At 43.3% G+C, this 20,751-nt stretch overlaps 1 protein-coding gene across 1 annotated transcript in view; it reads right to left on the bottom strand.

The window, feature by feature from the left end:
* Positions 1 to 20,751, bottom strand: part of Pc (pyruvate carboxylase) — a 93,310-nt gene that overhangs the window by 67,602 nt on the left and 4,957 nt on the right. The window lies entirely within an intron of this gene.

Below are 20,751 nucleotides of genomic sequence, written 5' to 3' on the forward strand. Positions count from 1 at the left end.
ATCAACAACAGAAAGCTGATGCAAATGTAATTGAAGGAGGGGGTCAAGTTCCAGCCCCATGGTTCTGGCTATAGAGTCAAGGAATATACAAAAAAGGGAGCTGGGCGGTGGTGGTACACGCCTTTAATCCCAGGACTCAGAGGCAGAGGCAGGCAGATCCTTGTGAGTTCAAGGCCAGCCTGGTCTACAGAGAGAGATCCAGGACAGGCACCAAAACTACACAGAGAAACCCTGTCTCGGAACCCACCCACCCACCCGCAAAAGGGGGGGGGGTATTAGCTGGGCACAGGCCTTTAATCCCAGCATTTGGGAGGCAGGTGGATCTCTGAGTTTGAGGCCAGCCTGGTCTACAGAGTCAGTTCCAGGACAGCCAGGGCTACATAGAGAAACTCCTGTCTTGAAAAACCAAAAAGAGAGAGAAGGGGGGGGGGGGGGAAGCTGTGGAATCTCCTTTTATAGCTAGGGAAAAAAAAGCCACTGAGGCCAGACAATGTGTCAAGGGTGTCCCTACATGGAGGCCTAAAGAGATCGTTCACATTGAAGCTGTGAAGGTGAACCCTGAGTTGTGTTGGAGACCCCAAGATGTTGGAGATGCCAGAGTCATAGGATACTCACCAAAAAGAGCTGTGGACAAGTGCAGAAGCAGCCCAAGAGAAAAAAGTGTTTCAGTCAACAATGCTGGAAGGAGTTGGAGATCTAAAGAAGGCTTTGACAGCAGACCTGGAGATGCAGAATGGAGTTCACCCTGCTGGTTTTCCATCTTGCTTTGGTCCAGTATTTCCTCACTGTGCCCCTTTTCCTCACTTTTGGAATGGTAATGTATACTCTGTGCCATTTATGTAGGAAGTATATGGTCTGCTTTTTTTGATTTCCAGAGGTTACAGTTAAGAGACTATGGGGACTTTTGAAGAAGAACTGAATGCATTTTTGCATTATGATATGGCTGCAAGCCTATGGAGGCCAAAAAGTAGGATGTGGTGGTCTGAATTAAGAATGCCCCCCATAGGCTCATGTATTTAAATGTTTGGTCATTAGGGAGTGCCACTACTTGAGAGGGATTAGGAGGTGTGGCCTTGTTAGAGGAGTGTGTCACTCAAGGTGAGCTTTGAGGTTTCAAGAAGTCCACACCAGGCTCAGAGTCTCAGTCTCTCTCTCTCTCTCTCTCTCTCTCTCTCTCTCTCTCTCTCTCTCTCTCTCTCACTCTGACTGTGGATCAGGATGTAGTTCTCAGCTACTGCTCCAGTGCCATTCACGCCACCATGCTCCCACCATGATGAAAATGAAATAACTCTCTGAAACTGTAAGCAAGCCCACAATTAAATGCTTATTCTTTATAAAAGAATAAATGTTGCATTGGTCATGGTGTCTCTTCACAGCAATAGAACAGTGACTAAAACAATCACCATCACCCAGAGACCATTATGAAGAGTTCTCTACCTGGACTTTCCCCCTGGCTCAGATAAAATATCCATTCAAGCTTGCTATTAGCTACAAAGGGGATTCAGATAATGATGCTAATTCCTGAACAATAACTCCATAAAGAAAAGTCAGTAACATTTGCTTTATAAGCAAACAGCAGCAACCATGCATATCTTACCTAAATGTACGCTGAGCACCACAGCAAAGGGAAAAGTCCTAGAATCCCATTACTTCCTTTCCCACAAGAGATATGCAATAGCTGAGTGCTTTAAATTGGTAAACGAAACACAGACAGGTTTGGATGTCAGAAAACCTTGAGGCAAAAATGAGAAGAGTTAGGAATCAAGGATACTGATTTGAGGGATCAAATATCAAACACTCTTTTTCCTCATTATTTGCAAATCAGTTAGACATGACTCCTAGACAAGAGAACAATGCCATCCTGGACTCCTGCCCTAAGAGAAGGTATCCCAGAAGCCAATGGGAAGCCAATGATGACACAGAGAAGACGGGAACAAGAACAACAGGCAAACAAGTAAGAAGCAGGATCCTGTGCAGATGTGGAACTGTTTAGAAACCTCTGAAAGATAAAGGCCAGTCCAGAGAGGCTAGAGCTGAACATCTCTGCCATATACTGCCTTTGTGATCAAAACAGCAAGCTATTTTCCATCTAGGAAAAAAATATATACACAGCCTACACATAGACAGTCTGTACCAAAAAGCACATCACTTAAAGAATATTGCCTTTTGTGAGAACAATAGGTAATTATAACTAGTCTGAAATGTGTCTATACTAATGAATAGAAAATAACAAACACAGATAACTCAATAAGTATTTATAGAGTGCTTCTTAAGTGCTTGGCACAATAGAGGAAGAAATTTTTAAAGCTATACTGCTGGGCCGTGGCCCATGCCTTTAATCCCAGCACTTGGGAGGCAGAGGCAGATCTCTGTGAGTTCTAGGCTAACCTGGTCTACAGAGCAAGTTCCAGGACAGCCAGGGTAACACAGAGAAAGTCTGTCTAGAAAAACCAAAAATAAAAAATGTAAAAAAAAAAACAACAAAAAAACAAAAAACAACCAAAACTGCTAGGCATGTATTATCCTATAACTGCATTTACACTGGTTACAAGAACACACATGACCTATAGATAGCTTATGAAGACAAGTATGTTGGGAGGCGATTACACTTGGACTTTGCTACTACTGTTAAGTGCTTAAAGCTATGTTTTCACCACTGAAACTGTAAGCACACAACTGAGTGGCTTTCAATAGGTTTACAATACTGTGCAACCATCACCAATATCTACTTCAGAACATTTTCATTACACACACACACACACACACACACACACACACACACACACACACACAAATAAAAACCAGACATCCTGTTCTCTGTTCCTCCAAACCCTGGAAATCACCACTTTGGCTCTCTGCCCATCCTAATATTACACAGAAATGTCATCCAGCATGTGGCCTTTGTGCTTGGTCCCTGTGACAGCAGTGTTCGCAAGCTTCACCCAGGTTTCAGCAAGTGTCAGTTCTTACAGCTGAATAATAATCCACTCATCAGGTGATGAACCTTCAGGTTGATTCCATTTGGAGACAATAATAATAATAATATAATAATAATAATAATAATAATAATAATAATGATAATAATGCTGTGAATATGCACATGTATATTACATTTTAAATATCTACTTTTTTTAGTGCTAGAGCATTGGATTCAGGGGCTCCTTCATGCTAAGCACATGTTTTACCTCTGACCTACAACTCTATCGGGAATCTCAGTTGAGAAAGTACCTCCATCAGATTGGCCTGTAGGCTGTAGCTCTCAGCTACGGCTCCAATGCCATTTGTGCCACCACTCTTCTGACCTCCACAGGCATTGTGACTTTCACACACACACACACACACACACACACACACACACACACACACACTTTAGTTTTGCTTGGTTTTTGTTTTTGTTTTAAGACAGGGTCTCACTATGTAGCTATGGCTGTCCTGTAACTCACTATGTATACTTGGCCTACATCACAGAGATCCACCTGCCTCTGCCTCCCAAATGCTGAAACTAAAGGCATGAACCGCTACGTGGAGCTATAAATTTTTTTTAATGCTATCAGTTTGCAATGCAGCAGTGTTCTGGTCTAACTTGAATAACAAGCTGATGTCAAAACTAGCTCAGGGCAGGGGGTAGATCTTGAAGTCAGGAAGGCCTGGGGCTTACCTCCCTTCCAGGACATTCCCCAGGAAGGGAGGGTAAGTCAGAGAACAGGGGCCTGGCAAAGGGAACAGAGACCATGCAGGCAGGACAAGGGGAAGCTGATGGATGCTTGCACTGGGCAGAGCAACACAACAGACAGAACCTGCTAGAAGGGGGATGGTTACAAGTGCTGGACTCAGAAGGCAGTTTATAGAAGGGCAGAAATAAATGTTTTTAATTCCAACTGAGAATATAGCTCAGTGGTACAGTGCTAGCCTGCTAGCCTAGTGTATATACAGGAGACACCACACAGCAAAAAATGAAAGATGCACAGGGAAAAGTGAAAGGGGAAAAGGAGCATAAGAAAAGAATACAATGGAAAAGCAGCAGGTATTCTGGAAGAAAGCTGGTTCATTGTTTTAGAGTGATCATCAGTATGTAGAACTCTACAGAAACAGGAACACTGACTGGGAAGTAATATTTAGATCCTAAGAACAAACCAGAGGAGGTTGCCCTGCCTCCTTCCCTGAGAAAAACATGGGAAGTAAAAGCTGCCCCACATTCTAGTGTGTCTAATGGGCAGGTCTTTGAACCTCTCTGGACTGAGAAAGCTGTGGCCTGGCCCGCCTGCATGGAACCACAACAGCCCAGAACCAGATCACAGGCAGAAGGCTACACACAAAAGATGGCATCTGGAGGTATATAGAAAACAACAGGAAGCCTTTTTGGTAGCAGATGTAAGTAAGTGGAGGCAGAGCCAGGATCTCTGAGTTAAAGGCCAGCCTGGTCTACAGAGTGAGATCCAGGACAGGCACCAAAACTACACAGAGAAACCCTGTCTCAAAAAACCAAAAAAAAAAAAAAAAAAAAAGAAAGAAAAAAAAAAGAAAAGAAAACAAGAATGAGGCCAGAATGAAAATAATAATGACTAGAGTAATAATGGGTTTCACCCAGGAATGAAAAAAATATGGGAATTCTGGGAATTTCAGAAATCAAAAGGCTAAGGTAGCAAAATGTTTGTAAAGAAAAATCACTATGACTTTATATCAAAGGACAAGAGGGATCAGGGTTTGATATAGGGTACTATCTCATTAAACCAAACCCCTCAGACACTTCCTAATCATTGCCTGTATACTAGCCTGTTCTCTTAGCAATCTGCCCATACTAGCCAAAGCCAGAGTTGATTTAGCCCCAAGGCCAGGCCAGAGGAACATAGGCCAAGTGGATCAACCACAGAACTTTCAAACCTGAGGGGTGGATGGACCCAAAGACTCCAATTCTCATATAATTCAGAAATCTATGACACATGAGAATCAGACTTCCAGGCCCAAACATTGCAGTTCTACAATTCTGAGTGGAAGCTGGACAAGCTGCCTCCATCATGTCCCTGTGATGGGGCTACCTCACCGTTCAGCTGTGAGCTGGAGACTCCTGGGAAGGAAACCAGAGCTGTAAGACACAGGGCCCGTGGGCTTCAAAGGGAAACAAGTTTCCCAGAAGGGTAGATAAGTGACTGTCCATCCATTTGTGGGTGAAATATATGTATTGAGGAGGAGGGGCACACACCACATACACATACTTCTTCTTAAAGGTATAAGCAAGTCAGCAAGAAAATCAGGCCCACTCAGGCAGAAGCTAAGAGGAGGCACAAATCCAGAGGCAGGTGACTGCTATAACTTTTATCCTGGGGCCTTTGCAGAACCAGGGAAACACAAGCTTTGGTTTTTTTCAAAGCCTCAAAAGGCACAGGGCATATCACCAGTGCCCAGCCAAGATGAGAAATCTTTTTTTTTTTTTTTTTTTTTTTTTTTTTTTTTTTTTTGGTTTTTCGAGACAGGGTTTCTCTGTGTAGCTTTGCGCCTTTCCTGGAACTCACTCTGTAGACCAGGCTGGCCTCGAACTCACAGAGATCCGCCTGGCTCTGCCTCCCAAGTGCTGGGATTAAAGGCGTGCGCCACCACCGCCCGGCCTAAGATGAGAAATCTTAAGGAGAGCTTACTCTAAGTCCAGTTGGGATTTCCAAAAGATATACCTCAGGGTGAGAATCAGCCAGAAATAAATCTCATCTATCCCTGCCCCAGAACTACCTGCAGGGAAATCAACTGGGATCTGTCTCACAGAAAATGAGTGAGACAGAAAATAACTCACCCAATAATCTGAGATTACAAGGTGACTCTCACATGGCTCTGAGATCCAAATCCCACACCTGAGAGACCAGAATACTGAGTGCTGTGCACTGCTAGTGGGAAGAAGAGGCCATACAACCTAGACTAGGTGGGACCAGCAACTCCTCTCCTAATTAATATCCTGGGGCGACACTTGCTCACACGAATTCGGAGCCCTGGACAAGAATTTCACAAAAGTGCCATTCCTAGGAGCAAAAGAAGGTAAAAGCCAAAGGGCTCCTCGGCAAGAGCAAGGAAAATACCCTGGGGTAGAGTGGGAAGCCCTCCAACAGTGGAAAGGGTGGCACACTCAGTGAGTGAGTTGCAAAAAGAACACGCCCAAGTCTTGGTGAAAGAAAAGGGCCTCAGCAGAGAGGCTGTGCAGGAGAAAAGATGTAGGAAAGCGAAAAGAACCACATCTCTAGTTTATCTTTTTAAAGATTTATTTTTGTGTATGAGTGTTTGCCTCGATGTACCTAAGTGTGCCATATGTATGTAGTGCCCTTGGAGGCCAGAAGAGGGTGTTAGATCCCCTGGAACTGTCTTTAAATGGTTGTTAACCACCGTGTGGGTGCTGGGAAGCAAACTGGGGACCTCTATAAGAGCAGCCAGTGCTCTTAACCTCTGAGCCACCTCTCAGCTGCCGTTTCTATTTTAAACAGATACATGTCTCTGAAAGACTGGAGAAGATCATTTCAGCCAGAGTGAGCCTACAGGGAGAACTGAATCACTCCCTAAGGAGAACAAAAGGAGGCTTTGATACGTCGAGATGTTTATTCCAGATTTAAGTATTACTCAGCTAAAAATCAGAGACATTTTAAAAGTTAAATACTGTTTGGACCACCATTTGGTAACTAACCTGTTACTAGGCAGTTAGGTTCAAGGGTGTCATTGAAACACTAGCCTGGGCCATCCTGGCTTCTTGGTCTCACCAGTTTTTAGAGTGGAGGCAACTCCACCATCTCATGTGACTACCCAGAAAGGAAAACTCTACTCCATCCAAGCCCAGGGTCCCTCAGAGACTTCTTGCATGGACTCTACAAGTGACAGATGTCCTGGGCCCTGCTGGGTAGGCTGAGCTGGAAAACTCTTCCAGGTGGGCAGGAGCTGCAACATTCTTTGGGATCCATGAGTCTGTAAAGAATGGCCTCATTTGCCCTCTACCCCAGAAATGCCCTTGAGCTGAGAATCAAGTCAGCCAGATAGAGTTGCCAAACAGGCCAGATGCAGGTGATACAGCCTAGTTTGTGACTTTGGTCTCAAAGTGACAGCTGATGATCCACCTGTCATTTCAGCTGACCAACCCCCTTCCCATCCCCAGCACAGGAACCATGGAAATCAAGAATAAAATGGGAGAATAATAGGAAAGAGGGCTATAAAAAAAGGAAGCTGGTGAGATGGCTCAGCGGGAAGAGACACTTGCCACCAAGCCTGACAACCTAAGTTTGATCCCTGGATCCCACTTGGCAGAAGAGAACCAGCTCCTACATAGTGACTTCCACATACATACACACACACACACACACACACACACACACACACACACACACACACACACACACACGGAGACACATATGAACACAAATTAAAAAATGAAGGTTTGTAGTGGGGTTTGTTTATTTGTTTGTTGGTTGGTTTTTGAGAGACAGGGTTTCTCTGTGTAGCTCTGGCTGTCCAGGAACTCACTCTATAGACCAAGCCTTGAACTTAGAGATGCCCCTGCCTCTGGCTCCCAAGTGCTAGGATCAAAGGCATGTGCCACCACACCTGGCCTAATAAAAAAGTGTTTTAAAGGGCTGAAAAATTATCTTAGTGGCAGAGCACTTGGCTAACAAGCTCAAGGTGCTAGGTTTGAACCACATTCATTATTAAAATAGTTGGACCAGTTGTGGTGCAAGCCTTTAATCCTAGTACTCAGAAGGCAGAGGCAAGGGGATCACTGTGAGTTTGAGGCCAACCTGGTCTACATAATGAGTTCCAGGACAACCAGGACTATGTAGAAAGACTCTGTCTCAAATAAATAAATAGATAAATAAACAAATAAATAAATGAGAGATGAGAGCTTGGGATGTACCTCAGTGGTAGAGTGCCAAAAAAGCTTCCCAAACCCCATGTACCACAGGATAGCCCTCAGCTCAAGCATCTCAGGGGCTTTTTATTGTCCTAAGTCGCAACACAGGTGAGGCTTACACATTGGCTTTCCAGCCCTGGCACCTGGTACCCCACAGCAGCACCACTCTCCAAGGCCTCCTGAGTGCTATGCAGTAATGAGCTTGACAGAGAATTCCTGGAAAGACGCTGTGTCTGCAAAGGCTGATTGACTGATTAGAAATGCAACGATGTGGAAAGCTTGGAGCGCTGCAGGTCCAGAGCCTAATTACAATTTATCTCAGGCTAGCTTTCGCCCCCTAAGTAGTCTAAGTTGTCCACCTGTGTGTCAGACCTAACATTCTATGACTCACGAATTAAAAACACTTTGGAATGTATTTTTTTTGTTGTTGGTTTTTCACTGTGTATCCCTGGCTGTCCTGGAACTCTCACTCTGTAGACCAGGCTGACCTCAAACTCAGAGAGCTCCACCTGCCTCTGCATCTTGAATGCTGGGATTAAAGGTGTATGCCACTACCACCCGGCCCTTTTGGAGTGTATTAACTTAGCAGACTACTACCTTCCACCAACCTAAATGCTAAGAATGTCATCAGATAGCATTTGAGGTCTACACTGGGATTTCTTCTTTTTTTTCTTTTTTCATGCGTAGAGGCAACACCTCTCTGACATGTCCATCAATGTATTTGAAAACTGTCTTTTTTGGGGGGGGGGCAGTTTCAAGACAGGGTTTCTCTGTGTAGCTTTGCACCTTTCCTGGAACTCACTTTGTAGCCCAGGCTGGCCTGAAACTCACAGAGATCCGCCTGCCTCTGCCTCCCAAGTGCTGGGATTAAAGGCGTGTGCCACCACCGCCTGGTGAAAACTGTCTTGATTTATGACTTTGTCTGTTACTATGAAAACTTCATGAAATTGCTCCACTTTAGAAAATGGAATTTCGTCTAACCTAATCTGTGTTCCTGGGCCATGGTCGCTCATTCCTATTGGGCTCCAGAGTAAACTTTCTCTTATCCTTTTTGAGGTAAGAGCTGGATTCTTGCATTGACATAAGAAAAGCCTCTTCCCTTGTAGGGTTTCCAGCACGTTCAGGTCCAGACTTGAGTCTTTAAAGACAGGGTCTCCTGTAGCCCAGGCCAGCTAATGTACAACTTTCTCTGTAGCCAATGATGACCTGAACATCTGACCCAGTTTGCAAGGCTGGCATGTCTTCCCCCAGGGTGCCACTGCCCAAGGGCCCTCCTCTCTTCTTATCCACTGTGACAATAGTTCAAGGGCCTGCTCTTCCTGAGCACACTCTTCCTCACATATAACCCTGAGCCCACAGATCCTGGTACTCAGTCTGCTCTCCACGAGGACTCCCATGGTAGCTTCTCCTACTGGGACCTTTCACACAGTCACCAGTGTGACTTTACCAGAAGTACAAGGCATAATTTTATAACACTTCACATGAGTTATTTCATTTGATCTCTTCCAACAATCACATAAGGATGACCTCAATGTCCCTAAAGACGTGACATATTTTAAGAATCCTATGTAAAATATCAGGACTGAGCCAAGTATGGTGGTGCATGCTTTTAATCCCAGCACTCAATAGGTACAGGCAAGTGGATTTCTAAATTCAAGGCCAGCCTGGTCTACAGAAAGAGTTCCAGGACTGCCAAGGCTACACAGAGAAACCCTGTCTTGAAAAACAAACAAGCAAACAAATCTGGACTGCTAAACCAAGTGTGGTGGTACATGCCTGTATTCCCAGAAAATGGGAGGCTGAGGTAAGGGGATCAAGAGATAAGGTCATCCTCAATTACATAGTGAACTGGAGGCCAGCTAAGACCCTGTCTCAAGAAAAAAGAAATTTGGTTTTGACACGTTAAATAAAAATGATAGGAAGCCGGGCGGCGGCGGTGGTGGTGGTGGTGGTGGTGGTGGTGGCGCACACCTTTAATCCCAGCACTCGGGAGGCAGAGCCAAGGGGATCGCTGTGAGTTCGAGGCCAGCCTATGCTACAGAGTGAGTTCCAGGAAAGGCACAAAGCTACACAGAGAAACCCTGTCTCAAAAAATAAAACAAAACAAAAAACAATAGGAGACCAGGGCTTTGAACTAAGCTCCCGAACTGGGTCCCAAAGACTACTGACTAAAAATCAAAATGGAATCACTTGTGTTGAGGTTCCATTACGCTAAAACTAAGCCATAGAACCAACCTTCAGAGCAATGGGGATTAGAGAACTAATAGCAAAATTTTGCCAACAGACCAGTTTCAATAGGAATAACACTGAGGCTCCCTTGGCCTTCCTCCAGAGATCTAATGGTAACCAATCATTCATTTTTCTATTGTTCTGTCCCAAGGCCCCACCTCACAAGGAAAACTGAAAGTGACCAGTTCACCTTTGGTTTTTGTTTCTTCTGTCTTCAGCCATTTTTCTGTCTATAAAACCAATTTCCCCAGATTGGCTTGTTGAGGAATGTTAGTTTAAGGTGTGTTACTCTTGCTTCTGTTGCATTTGTTTAACTCTGTGAAGCTGTGTTACGGTGCCTGTCTAAAACACCTGATAAAGAACTGGCCAATAGCAAGGCAGGAGAAAGGATAGGCAGGGCTGGCAGGCAGAGAGAAGATATAGAAGGAGAAATCTAGGAAGAGGAAAGAGGAATCCAGCAGCCAGAGAAGGAAAAGGACTCCAGGGGCCAGCCACCCAGCTACACAGCAAACCACAGAGGAAGAGTAAGATTTACAGAAGAGAATGGAAAAGCCCAGAGGCAAAAGGTAGACGGGATAATTTAAGTAAAGCTGGCAAGAAACTAAGCCAAAATAAGGCCAGGCATTCATAAGTAAGAATAAGCGAGTAATTTATTCGGGAGCTGGGTGGCAGGGCCCCCAAAAGAGGCAAAAACAACACTGGCTCATTGGAACTTTATTTTGTAGAATTAAGTGTTGCCTGGTTCTTGAATCAAAAAGAAAACCAATTAAGAGTCTTTAACTATTATTTTGTCCCCTGAGAGCTTCTTCCTAGTAAAGCTGAGTCATTTAATCTCTCTGAACCTGAGGTCTATCAACAACAGAGAAACTACAGCATTCACCAGTCCTGGTGAGATCTGCTCCAAGTAACAATATTAACTATAAAATCACACACACAGAAAGAGACTAGCACCAACACTGAAACAGCCAGCTGCATTGGGGGTGTTAGGGGAGATCAGGTTGACCTCAAATCCCAATATCTGGTTGAACTTGGATGGCTGATAGTCAGGGGAGAACCTGCCATTGTTAAATTCTTACATTTGGTCTCTTTTCCACTTGAGTAAAGAATGAATTGCTAGCCAGGCGGTGGTGGCACACGCCTTTAACCCCAGCACTCAGGAGGCAGAGGCAGGTGGATCTCTGAGTTTAAGGCCAGCCTGATCTACACAGTGAGTTCCAGGACAGCTAGGGCTGTTACACAGAGAAACCCTGTCCAATTGGTTGGAAAAAAATCCAACCAATTAATAAATAAATATAAAAATAAAAAATAAAGGCTAGGGATGCACCTCAGTGCTAGAAAGCTTGCCTGGCATACACAAGGTCTTGAGGTTCAAGTCTCAGCACCACAAAAAATGTAAAGGAGTTTAACCTATTGTTAATTAGAATGCTAACTAACAAATCATTACTAAAGATGGGAGGTCCAGACAATCTACAACTCAAGTAATGAAATAATCATAGCTGAAGGTTTTCCCTCATAAGGCACTTACATTTACCTTCAGCCCCTCTGGCTTAGGGGAAGAAATGAGCTTTGAACTTACTGGTGGCCCTTTGTACACACTGAGTTAGCACTTTTCCTCACAGTTTGACTCGGGTACACCTGGGTGGAGCTCTTTGAGCTGATCCTCGTTGTAGTCCACTGAGTTACTTAGATGTGCAGATCATTCTTCGTCAAACTGGGAAGTTTCTGACTATTATTTCTTCAATAGTCTGACCATGTCTTTTCTTTCTAGAATTCCTCTTGACCTTCTGACAGTGTTCTGCCTGCCTGAGATCTTGCTCCTTTCCCTCCGGTCTTCTTTCTTCCTGATCCTCCATCGGCCTGTGCTTGGATTAGCTGGTTCTTACATCTTCCTGCTCTGCTGTGGATCCCCTCTAGTGGTAGTTTTGGCTCCAGAGCATCGATGTGCTTCTCTTTTGTACAGTCTAACATATGCTGATAATCTCTCTTCAAAGAAGGTTGTTTTGTTTTCATATTTTCCTTTAGTTCTTTAGATTTATTTGAAATGGAGCATTTTAAGCCTTTGTCTAGACAGTGATTCTCAACCTGTGGGCCACAACCCCTTTAGGGGTCACACATCTGATATCCTGCATATCAGCTATTTACATTATGATTCATAACAGTAGCAAAATTACAGTTATGAAGTAGCAAAGAAATAATTTTATGGTTAGGGGGATCACCACAATGTGAGAAACTGTATTAAGGGGTCACAGTATTAGGAAGGTTGAGAACTACTGGCCTGTAAAGTCTACTACCTGGGCTTTCTTTTTTTTTTTTTCCCCTGAGACAGGGTTTCTCTGTGTAGTTTTGGTGCCTGTCCTGGAACTCACTCTGTAGACCAGGCTGGCTTCGAACTCAGAGATCCACCTGGCTCTGCCTTCCGAGTGCTGGGATTAAAGGTGTACACCACCACCGCCCGGCATACCTGGGCTTTCTTGGGGACACTTTCTTCTGATAGGTTCTTTCTTTTGTGTATGTCTCATAATTTCTCGTTGAAAACATGAATAAATGTTTCAGTCATTTTTCTTGGATAAATATGTCTCAATTGTTGCACACTTCTGGTTAATTTCTAGAGTTCTAAATGGAAAGATTTTTGACCAAATTCACCATTCTTACTCTGCCACTCCTTGGAGAACCTTATGTGGCATTTAGAAAAATGGTTTTTCTGCAGGGCATAACGGTACATGCCTTTAATCCCAGCACTCAGGAGACAGAGGCAGGTGGATCTCTGTGAGGCTAGCCTGGTCTACAGAGAGAGTGCCAGGACAACCAGAGCTACAGAGAAACCCTGTCTTGCTAAACAAACAAAAAAGGGGAAGGGGAGTTGTCTCCAGAACAAACTTTTAGAGAAAACAGATTTAAAAAAAAAAAAAAAAAAAGCCAAACTTGAAAGTACTTTGTACTCAATCTTAAACTCCAAAGTAATAATTTTCTCAGCCTGGCATAGTGGTATACATCTTTAATGTATACCACAGAGATCCACCTGCCTCAGCACTTGGAAGGCTGAGGCAGGTGGATCTCTGTGAGTTTGAGGCCAGCCTAGTCTACATAGTGAGTTCTAGGACAGCCAGCACTATGTAGAGAAACCCTGTCAGTGAGAGAGTGAGAGGGAGGGGGCGGGGAGGCTGGAGAGATGGCTCAGCAGTTAAGAGCACTGGCTGCTCTTCCAGAGGACCAGGGTTCAATTCCTAACACTCACATGGCAGCTCCCAACTGTCTGTAATCCAGCTCAGTGATTTGACACCCTCATGCAGACATAAATGCAGGCAAAACACCAATGCACATCAAATAAAAATAAGTCATAAAAAGAGTATATTTAAAAAAAGAGAAAGAAAGGAACATTCTCTATTTAAAAATAAAAAATACTTTGAGTTGATTATTTAAAAATTAAAATGGGCTGGGGTACAGCTCAGTAGTGGCATGCTTGCTTAGTTAGTTTGCTTAGGACGCACAAGGTCCTGTGTTCAATCCCCACCACCTCAAAACCAAAACTAAATTAAAGCACACTAGAAAGAGAAAGACTTGAAAGTGTGAAGTTATAATTCCATTGTCCAGAAAAACATTCAGTGCAGCATTATAATATAACCAAACTAGACACGGTGTAGATTTTTGCTTTACAGCCTATTTTATGTGAAAGTTTCATAGGTCTTGTTCTGTGGTAATAAAACTGGAGTGACAGTTTGATTAGGGTACAGGAGCTATTTTTAAAGGCAACATCACATAACTCCAGACTGCATATAGAACAACCATCTTTCTTCTGGTGGACATTTTGGTGACTTCCCAATTTCTGCAGTAAGAACAGTCATTTGATCTACTACACTTCAGATGGCACTTTTCAAATTAGACTGTTGTTTTATATTTTTTAAGTTTTAATCTCTGTACCTCTTCTATTTTAATGTCCTATCTTATGATATAGCACATCCCTCTCTCTTTAGGAAGAAAATCTGTCACTTAGTGACAGTCACCCCTAGGTATTTGAGGAGGAATTCACTCCAGGTCCCACCTTGGATGTCAAAGTCTTCAAAGGTTTAAGTTCCTTATATAAAATGGCATATGTGCATGTAACCCCCACACATCCTCTTGTAGCCTTCCTTCATCTCTAGATTACGTACAATGCCTGTGGCAACGTCAATGCCATGAAAACAGCTACTATACTATATTGCTTAGAGAATAATGCCAAAGAAAAGAGCCTGTCTGAATCTACAGATGTGGGACCCAAAATATGGAAGGCCAACTATATCCTCACACACTTTAAAAAAATGTATTTGTATGTGTGTGCAGTGCCTGAGGAAGCCAGAAGAGGACATGAGACTCTTTAGAACTAGCATTACAGGCAGTTGTGAACCACCCACTGTGGGTAAGTCTCTCAAGAGCAGCCAATGCTCTTGACCACTGAGCCATTTCTCAAGCCACCCCCTCCTCACACACAATTTTGTTGTTGCTGTTGTTTTGGGAAGACAGAGTTTTACTATGTAGCTCTGTCTAGTATGGAACTCACAACGGAGCAGGCTAGTTTCAACTCAGAGAAAGACACATGCCTATGCCTCTGCCTCTCAAGTCCTGGGATTAAAGACATACACCACCATGCCTGGTCCCTCCCCACACTTTCACTCATACATTTTTTTTATCATAGTATCTCTACATTACTTAAAGGAGGAACACAGAATCATAGGTAAGGAAAGACTATGTTTAAAATTCCCGCAGGAGTTGGGCCTTAACACCATTTAGTTCCTCCTTGTCAATGGAGATACATTCCAAGATGCCCAGTGCATGACTGAAACTTCTGATAGTGCTGAACCCCACGTGAACTGTTTTTTCCTATACACAGAGACCTAGTATAATAAGGTTTAACTTTTAGGTTAGGCATTATAAAAGATTAACAGTAATGATTAGTAAAATAGGAGTTAGAATAATACACTGCTATGAAAATAATAATCTCTCATAACTTACACTGTGCTCATCTTTTTTGTTTGGTTTTACAGTTTTTGTTTTTGTTTTGCTTTTTCTGTCTATGGGTATTTTGCATGTATTTTTGTGCAATTGTGTGCACAGTTCTTGCAGAGGCCAGAAAAGGGCTTCAGATCCTCCGAAACAAGAGTTACAGACATTCTTAGCGGCCATATGGTTGCGTAGAACCAAAGCAGGGTCCTTTGCAAGAGCAACAAGTACTGTTACCTGCTGAGCCGTCTCTCCAGGTCCTGGTTTGCGGTTGTTTTTGTTTTTGAGCTAGGGTAACTCTGGCTAGGCAGAAACTATGTAGAAGGCTGGCCTTTGCCTCCCAAGAGCTGGGATTAAAAGTGTGAACTATCACCAGGATGGTGGTGGCAATGCACAACTTCTCACTTTTCTTGTGCTGATGTGAGATCACACAATGTGAAAGCTACATGAGATGAAGCAAAACAGACAGCACAGGCATTGTGGCATAATCTTAGGGTTCTACACAAGGGTCAGGATCACTTGCTCAAACTCTGTACATTTCCAGCACAGTTGAGCTGAAGACCAAGATGGCCATGAAGTAGCTGACAGGTGGGTTTCCTAGAGTATGTGTTTACGGAGCAAAGGGGTAATTTGTGTCCTACTGTGAGGAGCAGGACACCCAAGAGACTTTATCAGGCTACTTAGAACAGTGGGTAATTTGTAACAAATTATTTATGGAATTTTACATTTAATGTTTTATTTTTGTTGTTGTTGTTTTGGTTTTTCGAGACAGGGTTTCTCTGTGTAGCTTTGCATCTGTCCTGGAACTCACTCTGTAGACCAGGCTGGCCTCGAACTCAAGAGATCCACCTGGCTCTGCCTCCCGAGTGCTGGAATTAAAGGCGTGCGCCACCACAGCCTGGCACATTTAATGTTTTTTTGGAAACAGGTTAACCACAGATAACTCAAACAGTCAAAAACAAAACCCTGGCTAGAAAAATTAATTCAAACGGATCCATGACCTAAATGCAAGGGCTAAAACCACAAAACTCTTAGAAGGAAATATGCTAAATGTCACCTGACAATGATTTTTTTTTAAGGTTTATTTTATATGTATGTATGTGCATGGCTAGCACTCAAGAAAGTCAGAAAATTGAAAGCTCCTCAGGCATCAGGCATACAAGTGGTACACAGACATGTATAAGCAGGCAAAATAACCATATATAAACATTTCTTTAAAAAAATACTCAAATTATGGTGAAGGAATCCTGCTGAGGAATCTATAATGCAATCCTGACAATTTCTCCCCAACTCAAAGGTCTTTTTCTTGAGAACTCTGTAGATCTCCACATGAGGTCACAAAGCACAGACATTGAGAGAGATACAGCTGCAGAAATAATTCTCAGGCAGGTCCACCCTCCACTCCCGCAAATTTCCTGAGACCAACTCAAGAACCAAGACAAGAATCCTACATCTGCTTATCATCTCAGCTCCAATCTCTAATGAGAATGTGATGGCACTAGCCCCTTCCAACAGGCTGGTAAAGTTCCACTGGGAGGTCTGGGAGAGACAAGTTATCCCCACTACAGATAGAGGAACTGAAGGCAACCCAGATTCCAGTGGCCAAGACTTCTTGGTAACCAAGCCTGACTGACCAAAAGGTAAGAATTCTTAAGTTCCACATTCACTTTCTCTTTGGGAAAAAAAGAAAATATGTATGAAATAGTGAGGGGAATGCCAGGCCTAGACTTAAAAGACCGAGACCCAAATTCTAGACACTGGCATGAATTTTGCAACTGGTCATTGGTCAGACAAACTCCTGACAGCTACACAGAATCCAAGTTCTGCTTACTTTGTATTCAAGTTCTACCTATTTTGTAGGACGTGAAACCATAAGTAGATGAATCAAATCTAGCACAAGGGTTCAGCATCTGGTAGAGAACTGGAGAGGAAATTTAGCAATAGTGTTTCTATCCAGGGCACAAGGGCTTTAAGACCACCCTATTTGAGTCAAAATGGCAATGAATCATAGATCTGCTTAGCAGCCAGATTCAAAAGCTAAGACCTAATTTCATCTGGGCCAGGGGTCCTTGAATTATGAGGAAACTATGCAGTTGCAGAGGAAGTACTAAAAGTTGCTTAGGAAAGTAATGTGCATCTCAGAATTGTTTCCTTATTTAGGGAGTGTCTAGATTCCGGAAAGATTTAGGATTAAGTACATATGTGCTGAAAAAGTTAAAGCCATGGTACTACTAATTTTGTGTTAAGTAATCTTGCTTGGGCGGTGGTGGTGCATGCCTTAATCCCAGCACTTGGGAAGCAAAAGCAGGTGGATCTGAGTTCAGGCCAATTTAATCTACAGAGCAAGTTCCAGGCCAGCCAAGGCTACACAGAGAAACTATATCGAAAAACCAAAAATAAAAAAGAAAGGAAGGAAGGAAGGAAGAAAGGAATCTCTATGTGTTGGGTTTGGGGTGTATCTCAGTGGTAGAGCACATGCCCAGCATGCACAAGGCCCTGGAGTCCATCCCCAACATCTCCCCTACATCTGTGCATTAGCTGGTACTTCATGTGTTTTAAGGAATTTTAAACAGGCATGGTAGAACATGGTCATTATTCTAGCACTTGGGAGGCAAAGGCAGGAGGATCACAAGTTCAAAGCCAGTCTGGGATACATAGCCTGAACTATACTGTGAGACACTGTCTTAAAAAAGACAAAGATGGGAGACAGAGGCAGGTGGATCTCTGTGAGTTTGAGGCCAGCCTGGACTACAAAGAGAGTTCTAGGACAGCCAGGGATACACAGAGAAACCTTGTCTCAAGAGAAAAAAAAAAAAAGGAAGACCACATGGCAAACAAAATGTTCCACATTATGATAGTCATTAGGGAACTCTAATTGAAACCATAATGAGCTACCATAATGTACATTTAAATGGCGAAAATAGAAAACATCAGTGATTTCCAGTGCTGGGGAAGGTGGAAAGTGACTGGAACTCTCTGTTACTGATGGGAATATAAAATAGAGTAAGCACTTTGGAAGGCTTTAACAGCTACCTGTGATCTAACCACTCCACTCCTAGGCAAAGAAATACATGCTCATAAAAAAGACTTGAACAGATATATGAAGATGTAGCTCAGTTTGTAGAGTGCTTGACCAGCATGCACACACATGTGGGCACACACAACTCCTGCAACAGTCTACCTATGGAAAATTCCAGAAATATGCAAACCAATCTCCAGGAACAGAAAGCAGTTTTGTGGTTACTTGGGGGTGGAGGAGTCAGAGAGATATTCCAATGGTTAAGAGCATTGCTCTTCCAGAAGACCCAAGTTTGGTTCCCAACACAACCACCTGTAAATCCAGCCCCAGTGTGATCTGACTCTTTGTGTACCTGTACAAGCCCACATGCGCGTGCGTGCGTGCGTGCGTGCGTGCGTGCGTGCGTCACACACACACAATATCTTTTTTTCTTTCTTTTTCTCTTCTTTTTTTCCCCCCCAGACAATGTTTCTCTGTGTAGCTTTGGAGCCTGTCCTGGAACTCGCTCTGTAGACCAGGCTGGCCTCAAACTCACAGACCATCTGCCTCTGCCTCCCAAGTGCTGGGATTAAAGGTGTGAGCCACCAACACCCAGCAAAATAAATCTTAAACCAGGATGGGGTTGGCAATAGGAGGTGATGCCTGTAAATTCCAACACTCCTGAGGCTGAGATGGGATTACTACAAATCAAGGCTAGCTTGGGCTACAGAGTAACTTCCAGGCAACAGTAAAATACTGTCTCCAAAAAAAAAAAAAAAAAAAAAGAAAACCTAAAAACTAAAAAATAATTAAATAAAGCCCAACAGGAATATGCTTAAGAAAATTTAAGATTTGGCTTAATTTATTAGATTTATAGGAGTAATTAAAATATTAAGGGATTTTTAATCAGGCAATTGGAAGAAATAATAAAATAATTAAGGGAAGGTGATTGTAATTTATAAATTCAATTAAAAATTTCAAGTAAGTTTAATGAATTATTCAAAGGAAACCAACATTAATCAAAGGGCCCTTCAAAGTGATTGTTAAGTTTTTCTAAACTCATAACTAGAATGGAAAGTTTCAGAACTTACACTTAAAGAATTAAACTTAAAAGTCCTTAAAAGGAAGAACTAGATTTTTAAATTTTCAATTTTAACAAATCAAAACTCAAACTTTAATCCCTTTAATTCTGGCATGCAGAAGGCAGGAGGCTGGATCTCTGGGAGTTGGAGGCCAGCCAAGGCTACACAGCAAGACCTTGTCTCAAAAGAAAAAAAAAAAAAAAAAACCTTTCAACCAAAGTCACTATGAATGGTATTTGGCATTACTCAAAGCTCCATGGGTCAGATTGGGTGAGATTGTAGGTGCCATACCCTAACATGCCACTCACCTGTCACCTGTCACCTCACAAAGCTCACCAAGACACTGAGGCTTTCGGAATCTGTTCTCTTATGCATGAAAGGACTCTCTCACAAAATAAATACTATATTGACTTTATTATTAACAAATTTCTTATCGATGGATAGCACATTGGTGGGAAAAACACTGGGAAGTGTAAAGCAAGTGCAGAGATAAGAAGTGACAGCCTGATCCTCTTAGTCACTGCAGGTGGCACAGACCCTGGGCTGACCAGGGAGACAGGAGAAAGACTTAAGCATGACTCAGCACAGCAGGCTTGTGGAATTTCCCCTGAAGTCTCAGCCTGGGATGTCATGTTGCATGTCGGTCAGGAGAGGAGCTGCCAGGAGTCTGGCCACAGCCCACTCACAGCTGGAGCAGTGTATCTCAGCAGCCTTGCCGCACCTCAGGCCTGGCCCCCAGCCCTGGTGGCAAATGAAGACAAGGAGTAACATGCAAGCTGCAGGCTGAGGTGGGTTGGGAGACTTGGGTTTTGCCTTCTGGTTGGATATTTAATCACAACAGCCCACACCCACCTCCCTCTGAGATCCCCAGGAGAAAGCTGCAGAGCAGGAAGGCCCCAGCTAAGATGACAGAGTCTTGGTTACAGTAACTAAGGAAAGCCCTGGGGAAGTAGCAGGGCCCTGGGAACTGATGAGCAGAACATGCTTTGACAAACCAAAGGACCTGGGAGGAGCCCTTTCTTGGTGACTAATTTTCTGTTCTAACTGATGGATTTGCGAAGGATTTGTCATCCATAAAAGATGACAGCCTTAAAAACAAACAAATGAGGGGAAAAAAAAAAAAAACAACAAACACAGGATCAGCATCCTGGATTTGGCTCATGAACCTTCTCTGGGCTTCATTTTCTTACATACCAGGCCCCAAACTAAGAATTAGTAGCTGGGTGGTGGAGGTAGCCCACCGCAGAACTTAAATCCCAGCACTCAGGAGGCAGAGGCAGGTGGATCTCTGTGAGTTCAAGGCCAACATGGTCTACAAAGTGAGTTCCAGGACAGTAAGGGCTACGAAACACAGTGAAGCCTGTCTCTGGGAGAAAAAAAATTAGTGTACAGAGGCAGAAAGAGAAGAGGATGGAATAGGAAATATGGTAGAGAGTGTCACAGATCCACAGAACAGACCATTTCCAATAGGTACCCGTCTGTCTGCCTTTTCTCCATGGACTTGCTAAGGAGACTCTGGCAGAGTTGAAAACTCCCACTACTGACCCAAGGTGCAGGACAAGAGAAATGTGGACGATCTCAAAAGCCATCAATTCTAG

The sequence above is a fragment of the Peromyscus eremicus genome, chromosome 1, assembly GCF_949786415.1.
Source record: "Peromyscus eremicus chromosome 1, PerEre_H2_v1, whole genome shotgun sequence".
In the NCBI taxonomy this organism is placed as follows: Eukaryota; Metazoa; Chordata; class Mammalia; order Rodentia; family Cricetidae; genus Peromyscus; species Peromyscus eremicus.